Source organism: Ambystoma mexicanum, chromosome 10, assembly GCF_040938575.1.
Source record: "Ambystoma mexicanum isolate Mex_15411 chromosome 10, UKY_AmexF1_1, whole genome shotgun sequence".
Classification (NCBI taxonomy): Eukaryota; Metazoa; Chordata; class Amphibia; order Caudata; family Ambystomatidae; genus Ambystoma; species Ambystoma mexicanum.
The window spans coordinates 1,073,702,969-1,073,729,708 of NC_090932.1; positions in this window are offsets into that span (position 1 = coordinate 1,073,702,969).

Consider the following 26,740-nt stretch of genomic DNA (forward strand, 5'->3'; position numbering starts at 1 on the left):
ATTTCTTTCACTGGGAGTTAACTTACGAGAGTAGTAGGCCACAGGGTGTTCGAAGGAAGTAAGTCCATCCTTTTGGAGAAGAACGGCCCCTACAGCAAAATCCGAAGCATCAGCCTCCACAATATAAGGCAGCTCGTCTTGTGGATGACGTAAAACTGGAGCGGAACAGAAAGCCGTCTTCAAGGAATCGAATGCCAACGCGGCGTGAGAATCCCACTGATATAGAACCTTATTACTGGTCAGTCTAGTAAGGGGAGCCGTAATTCGAGAAAAAGACGGGATAAAACGCCGATAAAAATTGGCGAATCCCAAAAACCGCTGGAGAGACTTAACATCATGAGGCGGTCTCCATTCTTGAATCGCTTGGACTTTTCCGGGATCCATCTGGATACCTGCACTGCTAATCACGTAGCCCAAGAATTCCATCTTGTCTTGGTGGAAGGAACACTTCTCTGCCTTAACGAACAGATGATTCAGTGACAAACGATGGAGGACCTCTCGGACGTGTCCAACGTGTTCCTTCAAGGAACAGGAAAAAATCAGTATGTCATCCAGATAAATCCAAACAGATATGCCTGTCAAGTCACCAAAGATGTTGTCCATTAGACGCTGGAAGATGGCTGGGGCATTACACAGGCCGAAAGGCATTACCCTATACTCATAATGCCCGTAAGGTGTTTTAAAAGCCGTCTTCCACTCGTCCCCGTCCTTGATCCGGACCAGGTGATAAGCACCCCGTAGATCCAGTTTGGTAAAAATCCGGGCCGAATGTAGAGTTTCTAGAATGTTTCGGATCAAAGGTAATGGATAGCGATCCTTTATGGTGATTTCGTTCAGCTGCCGATAATCTATGCAAGGACGTAATGTTCCCTCTTTCTTTTTGACAAAAAACAGAGGAAATCCTGCGGGTGATTTAGAAGGAACGATGTATCGTTTCTTCATACAGTCGGCCAAGTAATTCTGCAATACCTGTCTTTCAGCCTGAGTTAAAGCGTACACCTTACCATGAGGAATCTTGGTGCCAGGAAGCAGGTCAATAGCACAGTCAAACGGCCGATGAGGCGGCAAGGGGATGTCAATAGGCTCAGAAAACACATGTTCGAAGTCGATGTATGCCTGTGGAATCTGAGAAACCGAATTTACACCAGCCCCATTTCCACTTGATTCCAGTGTGGTAGTGAGATCCGAGTCTTGGGATAAGGCTGACGGAGTGCAATGCTGAAGACAGAAGGCGGAGGCAAAAGTCAGAGTACGGGTTTCCCAGTTAATCACCGGATTGTGATGTTGAAGCCAAGATAATCCCAAGACCACCTTGTATGTGGGAGACTTGATCACGTCCAAAGCTATTTGTTCCTTGTGTTCTGAGACAAAAAGACATAGTTCCATGGTATGTAAGCGGATGGGTCCCGAAGACAAGGGTGTTCCGTCAATGACTTCAACTGGTAAGACTGTTCCTCTAGACAAAAGTGGTATCCGATTTGTGGTAGCGAATACCTCATCAATATAGTTTCCCGAGGCTCCGCTATCCAACAATCCCTGGACTTCCAAAGACCGGTCCATCCATTGTATATTGATCTTCATGGTCATCAAGATGGCAGGTTGCATGGGCTGGAGCACCGAACAGGAGTGGGAAAGGACAGATAAAGAAGTTGGACCCGTCGTAGCCTTTCCATTACACGACAGGTCCACTAGTTTCCCGCCTTCTTTTGTGGTCGAAGAGGGCAAGTACCCAAAAAGTGGCCAGCAGCCCCACAGTAGAGGCATAGACGTAAATTTCTCCTGCATTTCTTCTCTTCCTCAGGCAAAGGACCTCTAATGGCCCCCAACTGCATAGGTTCGGGTCCGGAATCCGAAGGACCAAATGTACCAGCAGGAATACTAGGCATTCTGGTATTGGCTCTCTCGAACCGACGTCTCTCAACCTTCCGTTCTGCCAATCTTTGGTCTATCCGAAGCACTTGTTCGATGAGGCGTTGGAAGGTCTCTGGCTCTGGAATGTGTAAAAGCTCATCCTTGTATTCTTCTCTCAGACCCCGGCGAAACAAGGTTTTCTGAGTTATTTCTGGCCATTGTGAATCAGTTGCCAGTTGTCGGAAACGACTTATATACGATATTATATCTGCGTTACCCTGCTTGATGTCCATCAGTTGGTTTTGAGCGACTGAAGCCAAATTGGGAGTCTGGAAGACCTCCAAAAAGGCCTTTTCAAAACCCACAAAATCGTTTAAAACCGGACTATTAGTGGCAACCAGAGGTGTCGCCCAAGCCAAAGCATTTCCAGCCAGGTTTCCCAGAATGTACCCGATCTTGGCCTTATCATTGTTGAAGTGGGTTGCTCTGAAAAGGAAATGGATCTGGCAATGATTGCAAAATTCGGCGACACGTCGTGGATCCCCATCAAACTTGATTGGTGCAGTGTGGGCTAAAGTGTTTTCTGCCGAAGAGCTTCCTACGGCTCCCTGCATCACCAATTGTCGCAATGTTTGGTTCTCTTGCCGTAATGCCGTCATTTCTGCTCTGAGAGCTCGTAACTCGTCACGAAGATTCTGATCCTCCTCCATCTTGGAACTCGAAGGCAGGCGTCTCAATCTGTTAAAGTGGATATCACGAGATCGATGAGTACCTGTTTGTCTTGCCGAAGGTCTTGGGTTGGCAGCCAGACTGTCTATTCTTCTCCGAAGCAAGTGTAACGCGGGTAGCAAGTCCAGACCTAAACCCAAACTTAACAACTGGGCGCAGGATGAACCGACTCCCAACGTCACGGTGTGCTCACCCCTGATTTACGTGACGTCAGGACAGTGCGAGCAGAGAGTGGTCTGTCCTTCCGCAGCAGTAGATGAAATATCAGGTAGCTGGCGGATCTTGTCCACGGCGGATGAATACCAGGCAGGCAAGGAGGCTGACGTAGACAAGCACCAAGGGAGAGGCAGGCAAAACAGGAGCGCAGAAGGACCCAGAGAGAATCAAGTAGATAGTGGTCAAAAGAACAGGTAGGGACCTGAAAGGTACTGGCAGGTAATGATAATGGCCAGGGGAACTGAAGGGAACCAGGAGGGAGCAGACTGGTAGAAGGCAATGGCCAGGGAAACTGAATGGAACCAGGAGGGAGCAGACTGGTAGAAGGCAATGGCCAGGGAAACTGAATGGAACCAGGAGGGAGCAGACTGGTAGAAGGCAATGGCCAGGGAAACTGAATGGAACCAGGAGGGAGCAGACTGGTAGAAGGCAATGGCCAGGGAAACTGAATGGAACCAGGAGGGAGCAGACTGGTAGAAGGCAATGGCCAGGGAAACTGAAGGGAACCAACGGGCAGAAGAACGGAGCGAAGACACGGTCAAAACATAACCGCGTTGAGACGCGATTGAATTTAGTCTTGGCTCATCTTATAGAGCCGCCAGCACCTGAGAGGCTTGGACCGCAAGCCGACTCGTTCCCAGGTGCTGGCGAGCCCAGAACGAGGCTTGAGAAGCAAGCTCTCGTCGCTCCGAGTGCCCAATATACTGCGCATGCGCGGGCGCGAGGACACGAGCGACCGCGCATGCGCAGTGGAACATAACTCCGGACTCCCGGAATTCCCCGGGGAGCCGAACCCCAAGTGCGGAAGCGAGAATAAATCCGCCAAGAGGGAGCCGATCGGACAGGAGCGGAAGGGCCAGACCGTCGGGTGAGTGGCATGACACAATCACTGTAATAACTGACCATCGATATCTACAATACCTAAAAACAGCGAAGGCTCAATCCTCACGACAACTACGCTGGGCCCTTTTCTTCGTGGAATATGATTACATGATCAAGTTTCGACCAGGGGTAAAAAACGGAAAGGCCGATGCCCTTTCCCGTATGGGTATTGATGAACAGGTATACACGACCCCCGATCCAGTGGCCATTATTCCGAGTGACAAGCTCCTGGGCATTATGACAACAATGACTCAGAATGAACTACAAGAAGAGATCCCACACTTGATGAGTCCTGAGCTGTTACTAGAGTGGAATACACGAGGAGAACACTATACAATTAAGGACCAACTACCATATTTCAGGAACGGTTTATTCTTGCCAAAAAAAGAACTACAGGAACAGGTCATCTCTAGGTATCATGACTCTTTAATTGAGGGTCACCCTGGAATTGCTAAGACTCTAGCCAAGGTAAAACAAAGCTACTGGTGGCCCACGAGGGGTAAGGACGTTATTCAATTCATCCTATCCTGCGGTGTGTGTGCGCAAAATAAGTCATCAAAGCAAAAACCAGCTGGACTCCTTAGATCATTGGAAATTCCGCCGGTACCCTGGCATACATTATCTCTCGACTTCATCACCGATTTACCACCCAGTCAAGGATTCAATACCATTCTAGTGGTCGTAGACTTATTTTTTTTAAAATGGCACACTTCCTTCCGTTTAAAGGTCTCCCAAATGCATCTAGCCTGGCAAAGGTACTTTTCGAACATATTGTATGGCTCCATGGGTTTCCTTCGGTACTGATCTCAGACCGAGGTACCCAATTCGTGTCCAACTTCTGGAGGAAATGCTGTTCCATGGCCCAAATCGATATCCGACTATCCACTAGCCACCATCCCCAAACGGATGGCCAAACAGAAAGAATGAACCAAACACTCGAGCAATACCTATGCTGTATGCTACATCAAGTGGAAGAAAGTTAGAAGGACTTACTGTGGATAGCTGAATACGCCTATAATAATTCTTTACACACCAGTACAGGGCAGACTCCTTTTTATACAATATACGGCAGACATCCACGCACTTCCGAACTAGATGTTCCTACTACCCTGGAAATGCCAGCCATTAAGACCTTACACGCAATTATCTCTCAGACTTTCAAAAAGGCAGTCGAACATTTACACCAAGCTAAGAACCGGCAAAAGAAATACGCTGACCAGCGTCGTGGAAAGGCTCCCAATTACCAGGTTGGAGACGAAGTCTGGTTGGCATCGAAACATGTGCCTATAAAAGGAACCCGGACGTTTCGCCCACGATATTTAGGTCCTTTTACCATCGAATCTGTAATAAATCCAGTAACAGTTAAACTGGCCTTACCATCTAACATGCAAATCCACCCTGTGTTCCATGTATCTCTTCTGAAACCTGTCCAACCTGGAACTCGTACAACACCGCCCAAACCAGTAATGATCAATGGAGAACCAGAATTTGAGGTTAAGGACATTCTGGACTCAAAGTATGTCAGATCTAACCTATATTATCTAGTAGACTGGAAAGGGTATGACCCGCAGGACAGAACATGGGAACCTTGCGATTATATGCATGCACCACGTTTGATAAGGCGGTTCCATCAAAATCATCCCACCAAGCCAGGACCAGACAGAAGAACTACCCTGAGGGAGGCCTTGGGGGGGAGTGCTGTCATGGCCCCTGCCCCTGGCCCTAATAGGCAAGGCATTGGGGCTAAGCTACTACCCTCCGTTATGGCCTTAAAGGCCTTGCCAGCTCATCCAAGACTCTCCTGGAGTCAGTCCTGGCGCCTTTGGCGCCAGGCTCATATATAAAGGGAGAAAGACTTGAGAACTGGACTTGGCAATGGACTTTTGTACAATATGGATGCCCCCGCATAGCTCAGTTCAATGAACCGTGCTATGCGGTCTAGTATTTTAGGTGTGGTCAGGCCTAGGGATACCTGGGATACCTGGGGGCTATATAAGCCACACCCGGGCAGAGAAATATGCTTCACGTTACTCTACGCTCCCCAGCATGACGCTCACCACGTTCTGCTCAGATCTTCACCTACCTTCCCAGAGCTGCGTACCTGAAAGAACAAGAACACCATCAGTATAACACTTACCAGTGAATCCTGCTCGCCATCCATCGCTCTTTTGGTCCAGAGAACACAGCATCTCAGTGACGTCCCCTCGATCTTCGAAAAACGCCACAACCTGAGGAGAAGAGAACGAAACAGCATTATTAAGCGTTTATATTCCAATTCCGAAAATAGCTAAAACAATCGCACGCTTACCTGGGTTCGAGTCGCTCTTGGTCAACATCCATTCCGGGCCGTAACAACGACCTGCAAAAGAGAGGAAACACAGATTAGCACACGAAAAGTCAAGAAGGCGCCGCGTGCGACGCATTACTCACTGCTCACTATTTTTTCAGCCAGCATCCATTCTGGGACATTGCAGCGGAGTGCAAGAAAGAGAGAAAGACAGGTCAGCACAAGAAAAGGCAGATAGCGCCACACATCGCGCTTTCACTTACCATCTCGTGCTTAGCCTCAAGCAGCACAACATCACTAAAGAGCTCTTCCTGCACATAGAGGAAGAAGGAAATTAACAGGGGCAATTGGAAAGAAAATACAAACTGCAGAAACCAGCAAACCTACCTTGACGGACTGGAGTCACAGCAGGTCTCGACTCTTAGGGCCCGCACCAATGAAGCAACTAGGTTGCGGCACGCCCACACCAACAACGCACCCCTGCACAAAGAGGCAGGACAGAGAGTGCATCATACAAGAAAGCAAGGTGAGGAGAGAACTAAGGGGAAAGTTTGGTCCACCACGGAGGTGGGATCCAAGCAACAAGAGACAGTAAGATTAAACCCAAAATTCCTGTACTTCAGGCCCGATCCTTGGACGAACAGAGTCCAAGCGAGGGGTTTGTGATGGCAAGTGGTCAGTCAGGCTGAGTGGCGTTCCCATGGATATCAGGTGAGCGTTACAGAGGCCCGGTCCCTCCAATGCATTTCCAGCATCACAGTACCGGAATCACAACAGGGTTTAAAAGAGTCTGCATCTCCATAAGCATTGTTGAGAGGCAAATGAATGCGTCATTTTTAGCATCAGCCCCTCCCCCACCTCCATATCGTAGAAACTATAGAAGTACGTCATTTATGGTGTCTGCCCCTTCACTGCCGATATACTGCAGCTGCGAGAGATGCTATTCACCGAAACAGCCCGACTGACCTTACCCTGGATCAATTGAAGAAGAAATGAATCTGCAAGCTCCAGAATATATGAACATGCTGTAAGCAAAACATGATGAGAGCAAGTGACATCAGTGACAAACTGACACGTAGACGCACTAGACATGGAGCAAGTATGCACTCACCATGAAGATACACGGACATTAGGTCAAACGTGCATTTAGACATGAAGAATGTTACCTGCACCAATAGACACTAGAAACATACCATACTTAATGCCTATGCTCAAATAAAACACACACACAAATACATATAAAGCTTGCTAAATGCAGAAATGCAACAGTAACGAGTGGCCATTTTGGAGAAAATGGACAGCACAGTCATGTTAGAGTGAATGGGAAATATTGAAGAAGCATTGAAGCTGCAGAGAGATTTGGTTTGCTGAATAAGCGGAAAATACAGACACGTGCGGGCCAAACAATAGCTTCACAGCCCCTCTAATGTCACTGCGAAAAGGGAGGCTTGGATAGCTCCAAAGAGAACAGAAGATAATAATTCCAAAGCGTTAGGCATAATACTTTTCTTAGATTAGGTAAAAGAATAAACAGCCACCCAGTGCCAAGTGCCTATTAATTAGAGGATGATGTTGAAGTAAAAGTAGCTTGAACAAGTTTCCTGTGGCTAAAGAGGATAAAGACACCCCTTTTAAGGGGAGCTAAAATCCTAATAAAAGCAAAGCAGAATATTTCAAAACGTGGTCTTCTCACACATGACCTATTAGCAGAGAGCAGTGCCCATGTATTAAGCTTCAGACAAAACAAGTAACACTGAACAAGGCCAAGTTCAAATCCATTCTTAACAGTGGCACGTCTCCTGTGCTGATCCTATGATACAACTGCCTCACCTGGTAAGGAGGGGCCTTGATCCCCTTTTTGCTGGCTCACACCTCCCCTTTTTTACTGCCTGCTGCTCATTTCAAGCTTAATCACTACCTCAGCATTCCTGTTTATTGTTGATAGCCCTATTACCTGCACCACTGTTCATTACAATATTGGCGCTAACCTTTTACTGGACTGCCACCATGCATGTGCTCCTGGCCTCCTGCCTGCCTTTCCCTGCTGTTCCACCTCTTCATCTGCTCAATATGACTGTTCTGTCCTCCTTCCTCTGCCATCTGTACTTTCTTCAACTGCATACCTGTCAGACTAGCCCCTACCGTACCAACGGGAAAATCTCAGTGATGATACTGGTAGTTGCACACGTTTTGTAGGAGAAGAATTCTTCCTACCAATGTACCCCTCTGGTGTGCTAAATGCTACCACCAGAGGGATCAATTAATCGAAAGATGTGGAGGACGCACACGGAGCACCACCGGCTGCAAGAAAAAGGACTCAATGTAAGCACAAGTACAATACACGGGAGACAATAAGAGAATACCAGAGATTAACACCTGGCTTGCTGCGAGAAAATGACACAAGTAGTGCACTGTGTTATCATGGATATGTATAGTCCCCTGAAATAAACAAACCCAGGTAAGTGTGGAATAATATGGATAATGAATATAAACTAAAGGCACAAAACATTTTAAAAAATAAAATAAAAATATGGATAATAACAGGAAAAGGATGAGGTTGTTTCTTACCACAGGTGTGGATAGAAGTATGATGATGCAGACCCTCCTTGCAGTCCGTAGAATTTAGGAAGACTATCCTGACAGTCCGTAGAATCCAGGAAGACTATCCCGCCGGCACGAGGACCCCTAATAAATGTCCAAAAGTTTCCAAGTGATCAACCTAGTCAGGACGGCACGAGGACGCCTAGGACAGTTAAGGAAATGCACATGAGGCAGTCTCTAGTCCGTGCACTGTAGTTGGATGGAAGCGGGTTGCAGATGTCGGAATAGAGGGGTAAGGAACAAGCAGTACAGAGGGAAAACAAGGTTCAGCAACAAGTAGGCAATAATAATGACAGAATGGGAGACAAAGGCAATCCGAGATAGAAGTCCAAGTCGGCAGGGTTCTGGTGTTGCGGTACAAAAACTTGAGGCAAAGAAGTCAGTGAAAACAAACAGAGTCGAAGACCAGGATATCTAGACTTACTCAGGGATCAGGCAGGGCAAAGTCTGTTAGAACAAAAATGAGGTCGGTACGCAGGAGACAGAGTTCAAGAATTGCGTGATACAAAGTAGCTACGAAGGGGGGCTTAAATGGATCAAGTCACCTGGCGATGCCGAACGCAGCTCCCACATAACGGTGTGCGTCGTGGTCTGTGTCCAGAGAACCGACGTTTCCATGGCAACTCCCAAAGGGAACGAAACACAGCTTTTGGGCAAATGACATTGCAGACTTCCATGAACTGGATCGTGGATGGCATGAGACAGAGCGTTTCCTAATGGTACTTCCCATAGGAGTGGTGGCGGTGCATTTGGAAATGCGTGTGAGAGCAGAAGTGGGGGTGCTTACCCGTGATGTCCTGACAATACCTGCCTATTGTCACCCTTGCCCCTTTCCTCTTGCTCACCCAGTCCACTGTTCCTACTGTGTTGCTGCATATTTGTCGTCACCCCACCCCCTCCTTCATGTTGATCAGACTTCCGTCTTGCCTACAACTTATTGTGGCTGTTAGCCCCTGCATCTCTGTCTCCAGTGCTCTCTTGTTTCTTTTACTTTTCTTGCCTCTTGCTGCACTGCTTACTTGCTCGCTGCTGCCTTCCCTCCTTGACCTTCACTTTGCTCTCTTCACCTATACTGCAACCTTGTCCTTCTGTCCTTCACAGTTGTTTGTTTATCTGCTCTCTGCCGTAAGCTTGCGTTCTTCATAATTCACTCCTTTACCTGTTTGGACCTAATTGTTGTCTGCATGCATGATGTAGCCCCTCATTCCATGAGGCGTGGAATTTCCAGGATGCAGTCACCTACCTCATTATCATAATTTGCATTGGTTCCCTAATGCAATCTGCCTACTTGTCCCTGCACTTTACATGTTTTCTGCTGTTTTGTACCTCTTGCCTTTCCCCTCCTGCACTTCCCTTTACTCCCCCTCTCCACCTTTTTCATATTCAGCACTTGCACATTCCAAATCGTTTCACAACCTAGTCAGAAGGTTTTGTTTGTCTTCCTCCCTGCTATCCTTACTTCACTCCCTTCTCTCATTTTTGTTAGCACTTGCACATTCCAAATGTTTCAAGACCTTTTAAGAAAGTGTTTTGTTTTCATTTTGTACCTTGCTCCTCTTCCTTATGCCTCTCCTCCTTGTCTCGATGCGCCTCAAAACACAATTTTGCTGTATAGTGCGCATAACAAATGACCAATAAATAAAGATATGTGGCGTGTGGTTTAGGGAATCAGGGATGGTTACTTATTTAGTTGAAAGAAGCAATTTCTTGTTGTTTCTCCCCTTACCACTATTTCGCTCATGTGCTGATGACCTGCCAAATTTCTAAGGTTGGTGAGATGAATGTCAGTCAATGGGCTTCATTACAAGCCCGGCGGTAACCTGCCGGTGCTACCAGCTGGTTACCGCCGGACTCGTAACACTGTTTATGCCACCTGAGATCCCAGTGCCACCAGGACATTACAAGTCCTGGCGGGCCGGGATATCAGGCAGTGGAAAGTGTAAGTCCCCATTCCCATAGGACTCCATGGGAATGGGGAAATGGAAGCACCGGCACCGTTGCTAACGGTGATGGTACTTCTGTGAAAACTCTGCGGGCGGGTGCCGTTATATCCGACAGACCAGACCTGACAGGTGCAATGGCACCCGCCTGCAGAGTTGTAGTGTGGCTGCCCAGAAAGGGTGCCAGTACTTTGCGATCAGCACACTTGTAATGAGGCCCAATCAGAACTCTCGAAATTATGCTGTTGTTACTGTTGCAGTAGCCCATTATGAGTTGCTATGATGATGTCTTTTTTACCTTCATCAATTTTAGGCGTGGTCCGAGGTGGGGCCATAGGATATCCAAAATGTTTATGCCCTGGCCCCAGGAGGAGACTCTTTTGAAATCAGTGCTGCAACACATGATGATGGATTTACAAGCTGTGTACAAAGGGAAAAAGTTGTAAAAAAAAGATTGGCCATTTTAGAGCTATGGAAGATGTTCGGGAACGAGGTGGAGAACCTGCCTGTGAAGGAGTGGATGTTTAATCAGCATGAAGGGGAGGGCACAGCACCTTCGGCTCCTCCTCCTCCTCCCCCCAGAGTACTGATCCGTCAGACAAAGGGCCGGGATTCTACCCATTGAAAGAATTGAAAGCAGTGGCAGGGTATACTAACCCCGTAAATGCGCCCCACCACTGACAATAGTGAAGATGCTATAAATGGAGCCAAGTTAAATAAACAAACGCCAACGTCCATGTGCGATGAGTATAATAAGCAACAATGCGAATTGTAGGTGACGTTAACAGAGATTGAAGAAGAAATGCAAAGACAGAAACATAGACAGAGTGATAAGGACTAGACAGCGATTACTCCAAACAAGTTGGGGGGAGGACAGATATTGCCTAAATTGGACAGAAGATATATGGAAACTAAAGACAGAGAAAGGGATGCTAGAGAAAACAGGAAAGAGAGGAAGAGGAAAGAAAACATGAAGAAAAGATATGACAGAAAAGGATGCAGGAGGAAGAAAAAAGAGAGTGGGAAAGAATAATTGAGGAAGAGAAGGAACGGGAACAGGAAACAAAACGCAAAGCAGACAAAGAGAAAGAGAGGAAGCAAAAGGAAGATAAGAGAAGAGAGCTAGAAGAAAGAGAAAAGGACAGAGAGAGAGAGAGATAGAGCGAGAGATTGAACAGAACCGAGAGAAACAGTAAAAGGAAGCTGAAAAGATTATTAGGGAATGCATGCTTCAAGAGAAGGAGAAAAATGAGGAACAGGAGCGGGAAAGAGAAAGGAGTTTAGATAGACGTAATGGAATAGAGATGTGGATGAGATAATCAAAACTCACACCCTTCCAGACAAAGAGGAGGGAGCAGCAATGGCAATGAGGATTGGTGAACTGTACAGAAGCAGTGGAGCAGTGGTGTCAACCGCAAAATAACGAGAAGGTTAGTAGAGTCCCCATGAATGGAAGAGAGCTTATTAGAAAATGCATTGAAGGGATTGTATGGAATGACTCCCCTAAAAAGATTAGATTTTGAGTGCAGAGAAGATGAGGGACGTGATGAAAGTTGGGGAGGGCGAGGCTTTCAGATGTGTGAGACATGAAACTGAAAATGAGGAAGGAGAAGGGGCCACACAAGGCCCCTCGATGGGCTTAAACACAGGGAAAGAGATAGCGTGGTCTGATCTGGAAGAACCAGGAGGGGAAAGGCCAGAACCTGTACCATACCCCAAATGTCCAAAAGGGCGATTATGTAGTCTAGGAGAGATAACTCCATAAGTAGACAGGCTGACAATATTACCGGGGAGAAAGAAAGTGAACATGAAAGACTATGCCGTCAAATCGAAGGGTGTAGCTGCATGCAAACATCGGACGGGATTGATGCAATTCCCTTTGTTACGGAAAGGTGGTGCCTGGGCACAATATATACCATGGCCACAAATGGACAAGGACAATTTCAGGTGTAAGTTACCAACTTTGACATCAGGAGCGGGAAAATTGATTTATTTATGGAGATAATGACAGCAGGAATAACGTTAACCCTGGGTGACATAAAAAGCATGCTTGCTGCCACCATTGGGATGAGGGCTGATGAGATTTGGAAACGAGCAGGGTATCCCTGGGTGATAACACAGAATCTGCCTCACAACGGAGCACCAGTTAACAATTGCAGTGCAGATAAATGGAGAGCTCTCAGATTGCAGTGTCCTGATTATGAGGCACAAAATGTGTGATGGTGAAGACTCAGTTGCTTATATCCAAGAAATTCAAGAGAGATGGTGTGTTGAGACAAGGGAACCGTGGGACAAGACTGTAGCAATTTCTTTATCACATATTGTGCCAGGGGTTACCGGTGCCAGTGCAGAGACAAATGAAAAAGTTAGAGGGAATGGAAGCAAAGCCATGGCCAAAGATTCAATTAACTATAGTTCACCATTGCCGATTATTATTATATTAGGAGAAAGCCGGAAAGAAACTTGAGGAAAGAAAGTTGGAGGAAGCGAAGTTAACATTTTCAGTCAAAGGAGCTGTGTTGGTGAGTGGACAGGAAGTGGTTACACAAGACACACAGCAGGTACAGTCAATGGCTGGAGGGAATTTTGCATGAAGGGGAGAATATAATTATTGGCCATGCAGACTAGGGGTTGCACCGAGAGGAAGAGAGGTGGGATTTCAAGCCCCACAAGGAGAAGGATTTAATGGGGGACAGCCTAGATTTGGGGGACCACCCCAGCAGTGTTGGACATTTGGAGTAATGGGACACATCTCACAAGCATACAGAAGCAGAGGAGGGATGCAACAGACCTGGCAAGAGTCAAGAGGGGGGATAGCATACGCCCACCATACAGTGCAGGGCCACCTGAAAATGATGCCCAAGATCACACACAGTATCAGACATATGCACCGCAAATACAACCAGCACAGCAAGCACCAATAAACACACAAAAGTCACCTGTACAATCACAGCAAGCCCCTATGCAGTCACAGCAGACACAGATGAAACCACCAGCCCTGCTACAGCAGACCGCCAGGACAATATGGAATGCAAGTGCAGGAGAACAGACACCCACACCCAGAATAGGGAGTGTGACAGTAGTGGGAGGGAACCCTTTCACTGGTACAGGGAAAAACCTATATCCACAATAGGACAGCCCACAGACTGACTTGATGTGTTCAATCCTATCTGTTACTGCAGACCCACAAGAGGAACAATGGGCCTGAGTGAACATAGGTGACACAATATTGTCCTTCCTTGTTGACATGTGGGTGACCAGATCTTGTGTTAGGGAGGGAAAGTACCCAATGTTAGGTGTTGCCATGAATGCAAAAGGGTTTTCTGGGGTGGCAAATTTGGTTCTTTTTACTGACGAATTACCTATCACTGTAGGAGAACACAACCTTTCCATGCCATTATTATACTCTTGTAAGACACCAGTTAATATAATGGAAAGGGATATGTTGAGCAAGCTCAACATGTCCATATCCTTTACCGACCAAGGGATAGGGTGCTCCACTGCAGGGATTCACTATGTAAATGCACAAGAACAAGAATTCATATTTGCATTATTTGGCCAGAGAGCACAACAAGGCGTGCCAATCAACCCAGAGGTATTTCTTTATGGGGTGCAACTTTTGCTAGCATTGCTTCCTGGGACTAGGTGTACAATATTGAGACTACTGGCAGAATCTTTGTTCATACCAGAGGTACCTATGGATAAGGAAGAAGGACATGTGTTCCCACTGAAACTAGAAGCAGTCGTAGTGAGGGACGAGAGGGTGATTATTCACGGGACTGATGACGAAGGAAAAGCATGGCGAGCAGTAATAGCTCTTGACCCAGGACACAGATTGTCTGATTTGATGGATGAGGAACTGCTTAGAGATGACAATTTAGATGATGGGATAGTGTTTTTCATAAGCCTCACTTAGTAGATGAAAATTGAGAACAGGGAAGTGCCACAGAGAATGGCCTTGATAAAAAACACACTATAATTTTAATTTTTCGCCACAGGCGAAATGGCAGAAAAATTCAATTAATTAAAAAGGGCTTTATGCACGGCACCCGTTTTAGGGATTCCTGATTGCAGTGAAGAATGTTTCCTATGTTCCCACTCAAATGGAGTTGTAACGACATCAGTGCTCACCCAAAAGACAACGCTAGGACACAAACCACTAGTATACTACAGTGGGGTCTGTGATGAATCCTAGGGACTCCTCACTGATCCTCAGCCTGACGTCTCCTCCCATGTGGCCAGGGGAAGGCAGCCTCTACCTGATCCTGACCCTGAGGCTCGTATTCTGAGGGTGGTTAACATGGGAGGGGATGGCTGTGTAGGGGAGGTGATGGCTCTGACAGGAAAGATGCAGTATTCTCCCCTTGACTGTGAAGAAGAAACCCTAATCCCAGAGTTTCTAATGGCCTGCTGTCATTATCCAGAACCCTTAACTTGTGAGGTCTTAAAGCCTACTTCTTTTAAACATCTTGAGCAAAACTTTATTAATAATTCACAGGTACATAACTCCTCTAAAACTCCTTGATGATGTGGATGATGATTGTTATGTAGATAGAAATGAGCAACAACAGAACTTCAAATTATATGGTAATCCTTTGGACTTCAAATACCAGAAAGCGTTAAGTACTGGCACGAAGAAGAGGAGTAAAGAGTCAATGAAGATCAACAGTAGTGCTAATAGTAACATGCTGTCTAGTTGTTGTCCATTCAAGCAACTGCGCAGGACATTTAAATCGGAGCACCATCTGCGGACAAGGGAAAGAGAAGGTGAATGTGAAGCCAGATTGGGCTGCAGAGTAAGCAGAGATGCGGAAAAAGGCAGACATGCAGGAGCGGACCAGGCTGAAGGAGAGAGGTACTCCCGAACTGCCACCTGTCAATCTGACATACCGGAGTGGCGGAAGGCCCAACTGAGTCTGAAGGGCTCCAGGGACGTGCAGCTAGTGAACCGGCAACTGCAGAAAGGTTGTCCATGACTCTGTCAGACCGGAAAGCAGTGCCCATATCAGCGAGGGATCATGAAAGGGGTTCAACAAGCTGGGGAAGTCATACCCAAAACAAAACTCTACTGCTACAGCGAACCATTAGTCGGAGACGCAAAGAGATACTGGTGAGTTGGCCCTTTGATAGTGGTAACCCTGGGGCATTCCAACAGTTACATGGACACTTAAGTAAAAAAGTAGAGTTACAGAGAGAACAAAAGGACAAACATGGTGCAATTCTCCTGACATGAAATGTCAGTTGGGGGAAACCTGGAACCAGTATCGCCCTAAGCCAAAAAACATTGTAAGAGAAACAAAGAGGCATAGGTTGTACAATTCTCCTGACATAAGATGTCAGTTGGGAGAAATCGGGAGTAAGCATTGCCAAGAGACATTGTACAAGAGATTGACGGAAGGAGCTTGAACAAACCCTTATATAAGAGATGTCAGTGTGGGAGAAATTGGTGCAAGTGCTAACTGAAGTCAACAAGGCTGTTCCACTGAAGAGGCACTGTTGTGTGATGTTTAAGAGAAGATGAGTGTTGCAGAGAGACCTGATAAGGGCATCAGGCAGTGAAAACCTTTTGAAAGAGATACTTGGCAGGAGAGTTCACCAGAGGATCTGTGTGAGTCAAAAGGGGTGGGTCATTCCTGGCACGGAAGTAAACCAGAATATCCAGAGTTTTCAGTTGAACCTTCTTTGGAAAAAGATACTTGGCAGGAGAGTACACCAGGGCATCTGTGTGAGCCATAAGGAGGATGTTCCTGTCAGGGGATTATACCAAGAAATACAATGTTGTGTTGAAAAGAAATTTGTGTCCTATTAAGACTTGTTGAAATTGGATATTTCAATAGAGGAGTTCCTGACAGGGGAGTACACCAGGAAATACAAAGTTTTGTTGAAAAATAACTTTATTATATCAAGGCTTTGTTAAAACTGAATATTTTTGTTTTGGCTATTCTGGAAACTATGAAATACTGTTTTTTGCTAAATTCCACCCAAGCAACTTTACTATATCAAGCCTTTTGTTAAAATTTAACATTTTGCTATGCCATCCAAAAGACTGTAAGAGACTGCCTTTCCATATATTTCAACCCATTTAGTCAAAAGAACATTTGCGTTGCCATCCTAAAGACTATAAGAGACTGTCTTTCAATATATCTCAACCTGTATTGTCAAAAGACCATTTGCTTTGCCATCTTAAAGGAAAATACCCAGGAAAGAGATATTTACATTACCCTTAATGGAACTTTGGTGAAACAGAGTATTTCAAGTACCTTTTCTTGAAACAGTTCAGGGGAAGGAAAACGTTTTTTTTTAAATTGTGTATTAGTCATTCATTTGACTTTTCACAATCACAACATCTTTCAAGCCAAATATAACCAAAGAAATAAATAAGAAAAACAGAAAAACACAAGAAGGAAATAGAAAAAACACCAGAAAAAGATAAACACAGATAACATTCATCTGATTACTCCAAAATTCATTGCAAGATAATATCAGGCACACATGTATGGCCTTCTTATAAATTTAGTTTTATAAAAATGCAATTCATTTAATAATTTTAAGAAATCTAGTGACAAGAAGAATTCCACCTCACAGATAGCCTTAGCCAGAATTGTTCGGTCTTAAGCCAGTTCTGAGAAACCAAAGGGTGTCTCACCCGCTAGTCCCCGGGGATCTCTCTCTCAGTTGGCCAGGGCACGGCTATTGCCTTTGGATCCAGACCCTGGGGGTGGGCTAATGCGGGAGGATCAACAGGATGAGGGGTATTCGGGAAGTGGAGGTGGGACAGGTGATGGTGAGACGCAGTATTCCTCCCTTTCCAGTACCCATGATCCCTCCTGTTACATAGGATTCTTTGATGTCCCTACCCTCTCTTTTGACACAAACACTGGGCCGAGGCAGAGGGTGACTTAGAGTAACAATGCTAACTCTTACACATCGCATTGGACATGTCCTGCTAATTGGGTCAGGCAAAGTCAGGTACTTGACTCTAAGTGCATACATCTGATACCAATCAACTCTCCTCACACCCATAAAAGGCGGAACATAGAGACACACTCTGAGCAAGGCGGAACACAAGAAAGAGCAGAACTTCTGGTCCGGGGCCAAGGTGAACCTACTGGAGCAGAGCAACAGACATAGGGACGATAGGCACATGTGGAGAACCCCAGGAGTTCTCTGCAGGGGCTCGTTGTCTCCAAAAGGCAGTGAAAGACACATGGAGAAGGCCAAATCCCAAACAAGAAAGCTGCATTGTGTTTCAAGGACGACAGTGACCCTCGCGGGTGAACAGCAGAGTTGGGGAGGCGAGGCCAAGCCTGTGGTATTACCCTTGGCTTGTAAATTGGAAGGGACAAGAAAGAAACACACACAGCCAGTGAGCTGGCAAGCAACATGAAAGACCAGTGTGTGCTGAAGAAAGATTGAAGTGGCAACATTATGTTGCACAATTGAAGGCTGCACACCTGTGGGTAAGACGCGAAGAAAGGCAGACCTGCGAATGAACCTTCAAGTAGCGATAGCTGTAAAGTCAGCGATACTGAGTAACAGAGTGGTCCGGCAAAAGGAAGTAGCCAACTAGAAAGTCTGTGTGTAAGGTGAAAAACTTGTAGCAATAAAGTGAATGAACTGTAAAAGTGAAGTGATGAAAATTAACCCAGAGAGAAGGGGAAAGTAAAAAGGTCAATGCTGAACTTTGATATATAAGGCAGTGAACTACCCAGACCAGGAAGCACTGAGGCAAATGACATAAGAGTACGAGTTGAAATCTAGAAAGTCGAAATGGTCCTGCAGAGGTCTGTAGTAAAAGCCATGCATATTTGAAAGTCTTCGACATCAGGAAACGGTCCGTGCCCGATCAATGGAGACTGGAAGTGTAATAAGTTAGGGGAAGGGAACCCCTAAAGGAGATGAGTCAAGCTTAGGGGAGGGAACCCCTGCAAGTGTTTTGTTTTGCTTTGAGAGGTCTGAGCCCGATTGAGGGACACTGACGTGAACATTTGCTTTATTAAATCTGAGCCCGATCGAGGGAGACCGATGTGAACGTTTTAATGAACTGTGTTTTGGATATTGGAAAGTAAGACCTTAACGTGGAACGTCAGGAGAGCCTAGATCCATGTTTTGAACTGCCTTTGGGTTAAGAATCTGAGCCAGAGTATGTCATTGTACCTAAAGGGGTCACCTTACTCCGTGCTGTCCAATGCTGGGAGGAGAGCTGGCTCAGCGACATTTGAACACTGACTTTCCTTTGCATACATATTCTCCCTTTCACACTTTTTGTACAAGATATAGGGCAGGCATTAGGTTTTGTTAGTATAGGCCATTTTGATTTGACTGAACTTGGACTGTTTTAATTATTATTTGATGGTCGAGAATACTTCATCCTAGCTATAGGCCAGAGTAGGAGTTTCTCCAAACCCATTGAAACTTCAATAAAGGTTTTACAAATTGTTCCTTTTGTGTCAGTGTCCTACTTGTGATACCATGCCTCCCTTAAACAGTCCAAATGGTGTACAAATTGTGTGAAATATCTATACCCCAAAGCCTCTGTGGATTTACATGTGATCAAAAGATGTCAACAGTCTTGTGGAGCTCCCACTCCACAAAGATCACAATTTCCTTCCTGAGGATCTAATTTCATTTGAATTCTTTGAATTTCTCTGGTGTTAATTAAGTTTAGTCTAAATCTCAAGAGTTCGGCTCTCCATCTGGGGTCGGGCAATCTTCTTATATATTGTAAAACATAGATTCTTGATTTATCACAAATAGCAACATTTAAAAAAAATTTCAAGTCAGAAAAGGACTATTTTGTTAAAATCCAGTCCATCGTCATCAGTGAGCGTCTAACCTTATCTGGGTTATCAATCAATATTCTCTCTGTTTCATCGCATGCTGTCAAAATACTTCGTACATCCTGTTTCAAGGTAATTTAGTATTCACAATTTTCGGCGTTCAACAGATCTCTTATGTCCTCGTATAAAGAGTTCTTGTGTGGTACGATCACAGATCTACAGAGTGTAAGTATTTTCTGTTTCAAATAGGCATGCAAAGATTGTAGACCTGAAGGCATGCAGCAGTATAGTCTAATAAGACTATATAATTCGTATAGGCCAAATATTGATTTTTACATGTGCTGATTCTTGGACTAGCCAAAGAGAATGGAGAGAGGAATTCTGCAACTTCTGATAGACACAAATTAGAGAGACAGGGAGCTAATATGCATCCCTACTTCACTCCTCTGTGTCGATTTTAGAGGAAAGATGTCCTTGCATATCTAACCTCACTCGTATGGTGGTCTGGTCATGAAAGTGTATTATTATTGCCAGCCATCCCTCTGTTAATCCCCATTTATTTAGCTTTTGCCACAATCTAGCTCTGTTCACCATGTCAAACGGCTTTTGTCAGGTCAATGAAGGATATGTAGATGGGGTTTACTTCTTCCTTTCTGCTTTTATCCTTAATAACATTGAATTCTTGTCCATTTAATGTTGTCAAAAGTTTCTTTTGAAACCCAGTTTGGAGCTTCGAGAGAATACCTTTAGATTCAGCCCAATCCTCTAGTTCTTTTAGAATAATGCCAGAGAATATTTTGCTATCTGAATCTAACATATAAATGGGAATGATGATGGCCCGGCTCCATTAGTCTGGGCATTTTTGAGTCTTCACAACGTTCTTACACAGTCTATATAGAATTTCAGTAAAGTTTACTATATCTTTCTTCATAATCAAATTTGTTAGGCCATTAGGACCTGCTGATCTCTAGCTGGATGCACGATTTATTAATCTTTCAATTATTTCTCTGTCTATGTGAAGTTTCCAGCTTGCCTCCGATTCATTAAACTCTTTACTAAAATAGTTCAGCAAGTCTTCTTCTGCTACCGCATTAGACTGTAATGCCCCTTGCATAAGGGTCTGATCATTTACTATTGCCAGAAATGTCTAGCATTAGTCAGCATCACTGCCTCTAACATCTGCCAAGAATCTGGCATACTACGCAAAAATGTATGTTCATGGGACAATTGGGGTATGAATTACATAAATACGATCCGAGAGGCCTGTGTGTTTTAAAGCATGCAATCCTCTATTAAGTGCTTTCTGCTTCAGATGGGTCTCTTCATCAAATTTGTGTCTATGTTTATCGGATCTAGGATTACACCTAGATCTCAGGGGCTCAATATCCCATAAATACGCCACAAAACTGCCCAGTGAACATAAACATTGCACATCTGCTTTGGTCCCAATCTTCATAATTTCTTTCAAATTTGTATTTAACATCAAACCTTCACTGTTAAATCAAGCAACTTGGTTCCCTTTCTTATATACCAAAATCTTAGAAGTATATACATTTTTTTTGTTTCAGATCTCCTACTGAAAAAGTGGCTTGTAAAGAGCTGTGGTCACTAGTGCTTAAAGCTTCCACTCTCAAGCTCTCACAACAATGAAAGATCTCCGGATAGGCAACCAGATAATCAATGATTGGTCTTTCGTTCCCGTTTGAGCATGTTGCTGCAGGCTTTAGATCTCCCACTGTATTTCCATTAATAATGTGCAGGTTCCACTTGGTAAAGAAATAGTTCCATGTCTCCTCATGGGACCTTCCTAAGGATGTTCTCTTCTATGAATTTGATATGGGAATACAGTGGGCATTCAAATCTCCCGTAAGCAGCATCAGATCATTTGTACATCTAATATTCACATCTGTAAGTACTATCAATAAACCCTCCAAACATGTTGACAAATTACTATTTGCAGGGTTCTAGTATGCATCAATGAAAACCAGACCTCTCATTGAGTTTCCTATTCCTATAACACATCTTGCAGCTAGTATACCCGGAAATTAGAACTAATCCATTTCACACTATACCCTGCAGTATCATGTATCACTGTTAATAAACCACCTGAGGGTCTAACCCCATTCGGACAGATAGCTAGTTGTTTGAATATTATAAAACCATCTATTTGAATTTTTTTCATAAGCCACATCTCTTGAACAAGGACCAGGTCGTGGTTATGGAAAACTAGTCTACTTGTAACATCATCTCTAAAAGAGGAGGGACCACATGTCTTCCAGCTAATATGTTTTACCTTTTTCTCCACTAAAGTAAATCATTGAACTCATTTAACTTCTGGAAAACCTTTGTTAACATTTCTGGAAGCAATGACCATATTTTCGATTTGCCCTTGTCAGCTGGATCTCTAATATCACTACTATACTTTGTTTCATTATTCTCATGTTTCATTTTGGGTATTTGTTTCTTGGAAGGTACATGAAAACCTGTCATCCTTCTTGTCATTGTTTTCCCTCATCTCCAGTTTTGTTAAATAATGAAATACCTATATCCTCAAGTTTTTTAGATCAATTGTGGAAGTTAACTGTGCGCCAGCTCCCACGTTCGTTTTCAATATAATTTCTACAATATATGTCACTTTTTCATAAGGGAAAGATATACGATCAATGTTGAGAGTGGAGAACAGATATAGATCAGGCACCTTTTGTGTAAAGGATAATATAGTACCACGATTTAATGCTCTACGTCTTTCTTTAGGATTCATCTGTCTCAACCAGATTCTTGGCATTGTAAATGGCTTAGTTGCAGACTGTTTTCAATCAATATTACTAGCCAATTGAGAAGTCTCTGCGCCAAATCTTGATTTATCCTCACTCTTTTGTTTATTGCACAAATTCGTCTGGTTGCCCTCATTCCTCTGGTCTCTTCTTTCTTCTTCACTAGAACTCCTCGTTGGTTTTTTAGCATTCAATAATGCGAGTGAGGGGTCATCTCTATTAGTCACGGGGGATTTTGCTCTTATTCCTTTATCCTTGCCCACATTGTTTAGTGTTTTTTTTCCCTCAACAAAAAATAGGCGCTAGAATTAGAGGGTGGCCAACTATGTTAGGGTTGTCAATTGTTTGCAGGCCAATACTGACTTTAATTGAAGGTTTACGATGAATTTCACGTTCTGTGCCCAGTGTGTTTTTATTAGAACATAGCTGTTTGTTCAAAACAGTCTCATTACTCATATCCACTTGTTGCCCAAAGGAAGTGATTTGCGTTTTTTCCTTTGATTTATTTGTCTGTTTTCCTTCCGAAATTTTATTCAATGCTTTAAAAAAAACCTCTTTCATGACTTTTTCTGCTTGACAGATTTTTTATTTTATGTTCCGTCACCTGTACTTCTTGTTCAATGCTCAAGACTTCAGTCACCAATCTTTTTTTCTTGTTGAGCATTCTGAGTCATATCTTCATTCAGGGCACTTTCTGTTACGTGCTGGCCAAAGGTAAGCAATGGTGCTGAAGCTGGTTTCTTCTGAGAGTAGCTTGTATGTACTTCTGGTTCTACTTCACAATTTAATAACCTCTCTGGCTCTTCCGCGATTTGTGCTAGCGTCATAAATTCTTCCAACATTTACTGGGAACGAGGGGTATCTTCTAAAAAAGAGCCTACAATTCTACCATCAGTATTGGCTTTGGCTATGGTAATCTTCTCTTCTGGTGTATTTATCTTAACCAGCTCTTGTGATTTTTTGTTTCAGCCCACATTTGTTCGCTCTGATCCTTAAAAGTGCAAAGCGAATGTTCTCTTTCAACTCTTTTATCTCAGACACCTGTACCAGACTGGTAGTTTTCAATGCTTCCAATCATTAATTTATCAAGTTGTTAATGGCCCCCAAATTAATGGGAAGAGAGAGAGGACTTGCCGAGTATCTTCAAGTCATACACAGGGGTTACTTTTAAAGAGTTGTTTGCCCCGAGGCTGAGTGGCACGGTGTGTCCGTAGCGTAGGGCCAAAAGAAAGTAATACATTAAGGTGCATGACACAGGGAGTTTAAAGGCTTTTGATGCAGCGTTGGGTAAGAAGGAAAATAATATTTTGGGGAGCATAGCGTGTGAGAAGTAGGATGGGGCTACCTCATGGTTTATCGGCACCATGAAAAGGACTTTGTTGAAGACCACATGCTGTAGTGTGACCTTTTGTACACTGTGCCAGTAGAAGGATGTCGTTATAGACCTTGGCAGATGAAAGAGTTCAGATGGCAAATTTAAATATTTTCTATGCAACGATCAATCAGGAAATCAAGCAAATAAGAAGGCATTGATGGGCTACAATATTAGTAGTCGTAAGGAAGGGGAAAATATATATGTTGCTACCATAATAATCAACCATATTGTGTGCGGAGAAAAGAGATTGTGGTGTGGAGAGCATGGTGGAAGAAAGAACGTAGATAATTTTAGTTTGGGATCAGTTTTACATCAGGTTTTGCAATGATATTCAGTGACAAAATGTAGATCAGGCAACATTTGTCAATTTTTCTAGGAAGGTGGCGTGAGTGGGTTGAAGGTGTTGCACAGTCCTGCAGGTGGAATGGACCTGTGAAAAAAGATTGTCGCGAAGGGACCCTAGAAGCAGTGGTCGAAGAGGGGGGGAGCGGTTGAGAGCGGTGCTCCTCTACTTTTTTAAATTAAATTTTACTGTTCCTATACTTTTATTTTAAAAGGAATCCGTTCCGGGATGGTTTCGTTTTAAAATAAAAGTGTAGGAAGAAGTTGAAACTTGCACTTTCAGTGCAGTGCACTGAATGTTCCCTTAAACAGCAAGTGCCTGAGTTTGGAGGTTGGTATTGTGTGTGGTAGGCAGCGTGGCGATGAGGTCTATGGGAGCGTGGGTAGGTGTAGGAAAGGAATGGTATCACAAGTATTGACACTGACACAATGGATACAATTTCTAAAACCTTTATTATAAATGTTGGGGTTGAAGAAACTCCTATTTTGCCCTATATCTAAGATGTGAGTAGTCTCGAGCATCAAACGATCCAAGTGGAGTCTGTCAAATCAAAAATGACCTATGCTAACAAAAACCTTCAACCTTTTGGCCTATTCAACCTTCTCTGTTACCTGTTGGATGAGCTTGGAGTATACTTCTCAAACTATGCTGATGACACCCAGCTAGTTCATGAGTTATCAGGGGATTATGCGAAGGACGCCGCCCTTCTTCAGGCCATCTATCTTCATGCTGAGACCTGGATGAGTAATGTGTCTGAATGGGGATAAGACCGAGCTGTTGGTCTTTGGCACCAAGCATGCTCGAACAAAATTAAACTCCAGCTACCGATCATTCTCCATTCACGGTTGTCCAATTTTGGTCTCACAGAGTGTTAAAACTCTGCGTTTCTATCATATCACCCAGACAGTAAAAAATGGTTCCTACTACCTTAGGCTGCTGAGAAACCTGAGTCCCTTTATATCAGTATCTAGTTGCCTGTGCGGTTGTGATGTCCAGATTGGACTTTGGCAGTGCATTATTAATTGGGGCTAACAAGAAAAACATCCATGCCCTCCAGACTCACAAAGAAAGCTAGAAGAGATCATATTTCTGATAGCCGGCGAGATCTCTATTGGCTCCATGTGGCCTCTCAGCTGGAATTTAAGGCTGCCTCTCTAGCCCATAGAGCTTTGTATGGTACTGCCCCAGTATATATTAAAGAACTGATGTCCTTTTATGAGCACCAAGGAAGCTGCGCTCCTCTGCCTTGGCGCTGGTCAACATCACTACATTCGCTCTCTACAGCTGTCTAGGCAGATCCTTCCCCTTCAAGGCCACAAAAATCTGGAATGCCTTGCATTTGGAGCTCAGGATGGTAAAGGAATACAATCCCTTCTGCCGGAGATTGACAACTGTCCTTTTCACTCTAATGCTCTCTACAGCCATGCCTCTCTGAAATAGAACCCGCTCTGGTTCTGACTCTCTTGTCCACGTTGATCACCTGTCCCGTCTTTTTTGTTGCTGTTTCCTGTGTTTGCATGCCCTGATGCCTGCGGGCTTCGGGGCACTACAAATAAATAAATAAATAAATAAATAAATAAATTTCATGCCTGCCCTATCTCTTGTATGAAAAGTGTCAAAAGGAGAAATGTATGCAAAAGTAAGAATAAGTGTTCAAATGATAATATGGCTGCACCAGTTCTCCTCCCCACTTTAGTCCTCATGGAATAAGGCAATCCTTGCAGGCAGGAGGACACACTCTGGTTCGGCTTCCAACACAATAAACAGTTAAAAAACTGTGGATCGAGGCCCACCTTTCCTCTGACTTCCAAAATAATGCTTTAACCAAACATTCATAAAGCTCCCCCATGCCGCGGTCAGACCTTTCACCACACAGTTCTCGTAGGTCCCCCTCTGTAGGGCTCAGACCTCTCACGACACAGTTCTTGTAGGTCTCCCTCTGTCAGGGTCAAACCTCTCACAATAAAGTTAAACACAAATTTGCCTTGGGGCTCCCTTCCCCAAGCTTATTATATTTCGGATCTCCCTCAGTCTGGCTGGAACCACTTTCGGATGTTGAAGTCTTTCGAATATGCGTGGCTTTCTTTACAGACCATTGCAGGACAACTTTGACTCAAAGATCACTGTTTTGCTCTTCTTGCTTAAAACAAAGTACCTTTCACAGAGACTTTCGATTGGGCTATTTCCTGTCACCAGACCACTCTGTTACTTAGTATCGCTGATCTCACAGCTGCATTTTACTTTAAATTTCATTCACAGGTCTACCTTTCATTGCGTCTCATCCACATGCGTGCAGCCTTAACTTCTGATATAATGTTGCTACTTCATTCCCGTTAACACACACTAGTCTTTCAGGTAGCTTGCCAACTCACTGGTCGTGTGCGCTTCTTTCTTGATTTGCGATTTCTAATTTACAAGTCAAGTCTAGCACCACAGGCTTGGCCTCGCCTCCCGAACTGTGGTGTTCACCCGGGAGGGTCGTTGGCATCCTTGAAAAACAATGCAATGTTCACTTGTGGGACCTGGCCTTCTCACATGTCTTTCGTGGTCTGTCGGAGGCAATGATCTCCAGTAGGGAAGCCTTGGGGTTTTCCACCCGCTGCTCTCGTCCCTTGATCCGTTGCTCTGCTCCAGTAGGTGTGCCTTCATCCCGGAAATTCTGCTCATACTCGTGTTCTGCCTTGCTCATAGTGTGTTTTTAGGTGTTGCCTTTTATTCGTGTGAGGAGAGCTTACTGGTATCAGGTGTATGCACTTAGTGCAAAGTGCCTGACTTTGCCTGGCCTGATTAATGGGACATGTCCAGTATGATGTGAAAGAGTTAGTCTGGTTACTCTCAGTTACCCTCTTCCTTGGCTCAGTGTTTGTGTAAAAAGGATGTGGGTGGAGTAGGGATCTCGGAGTATCCTAAAAAATAGGATGAACAAAAAAGGGGTGAATACCACGTCTCACCATCGGCAGTC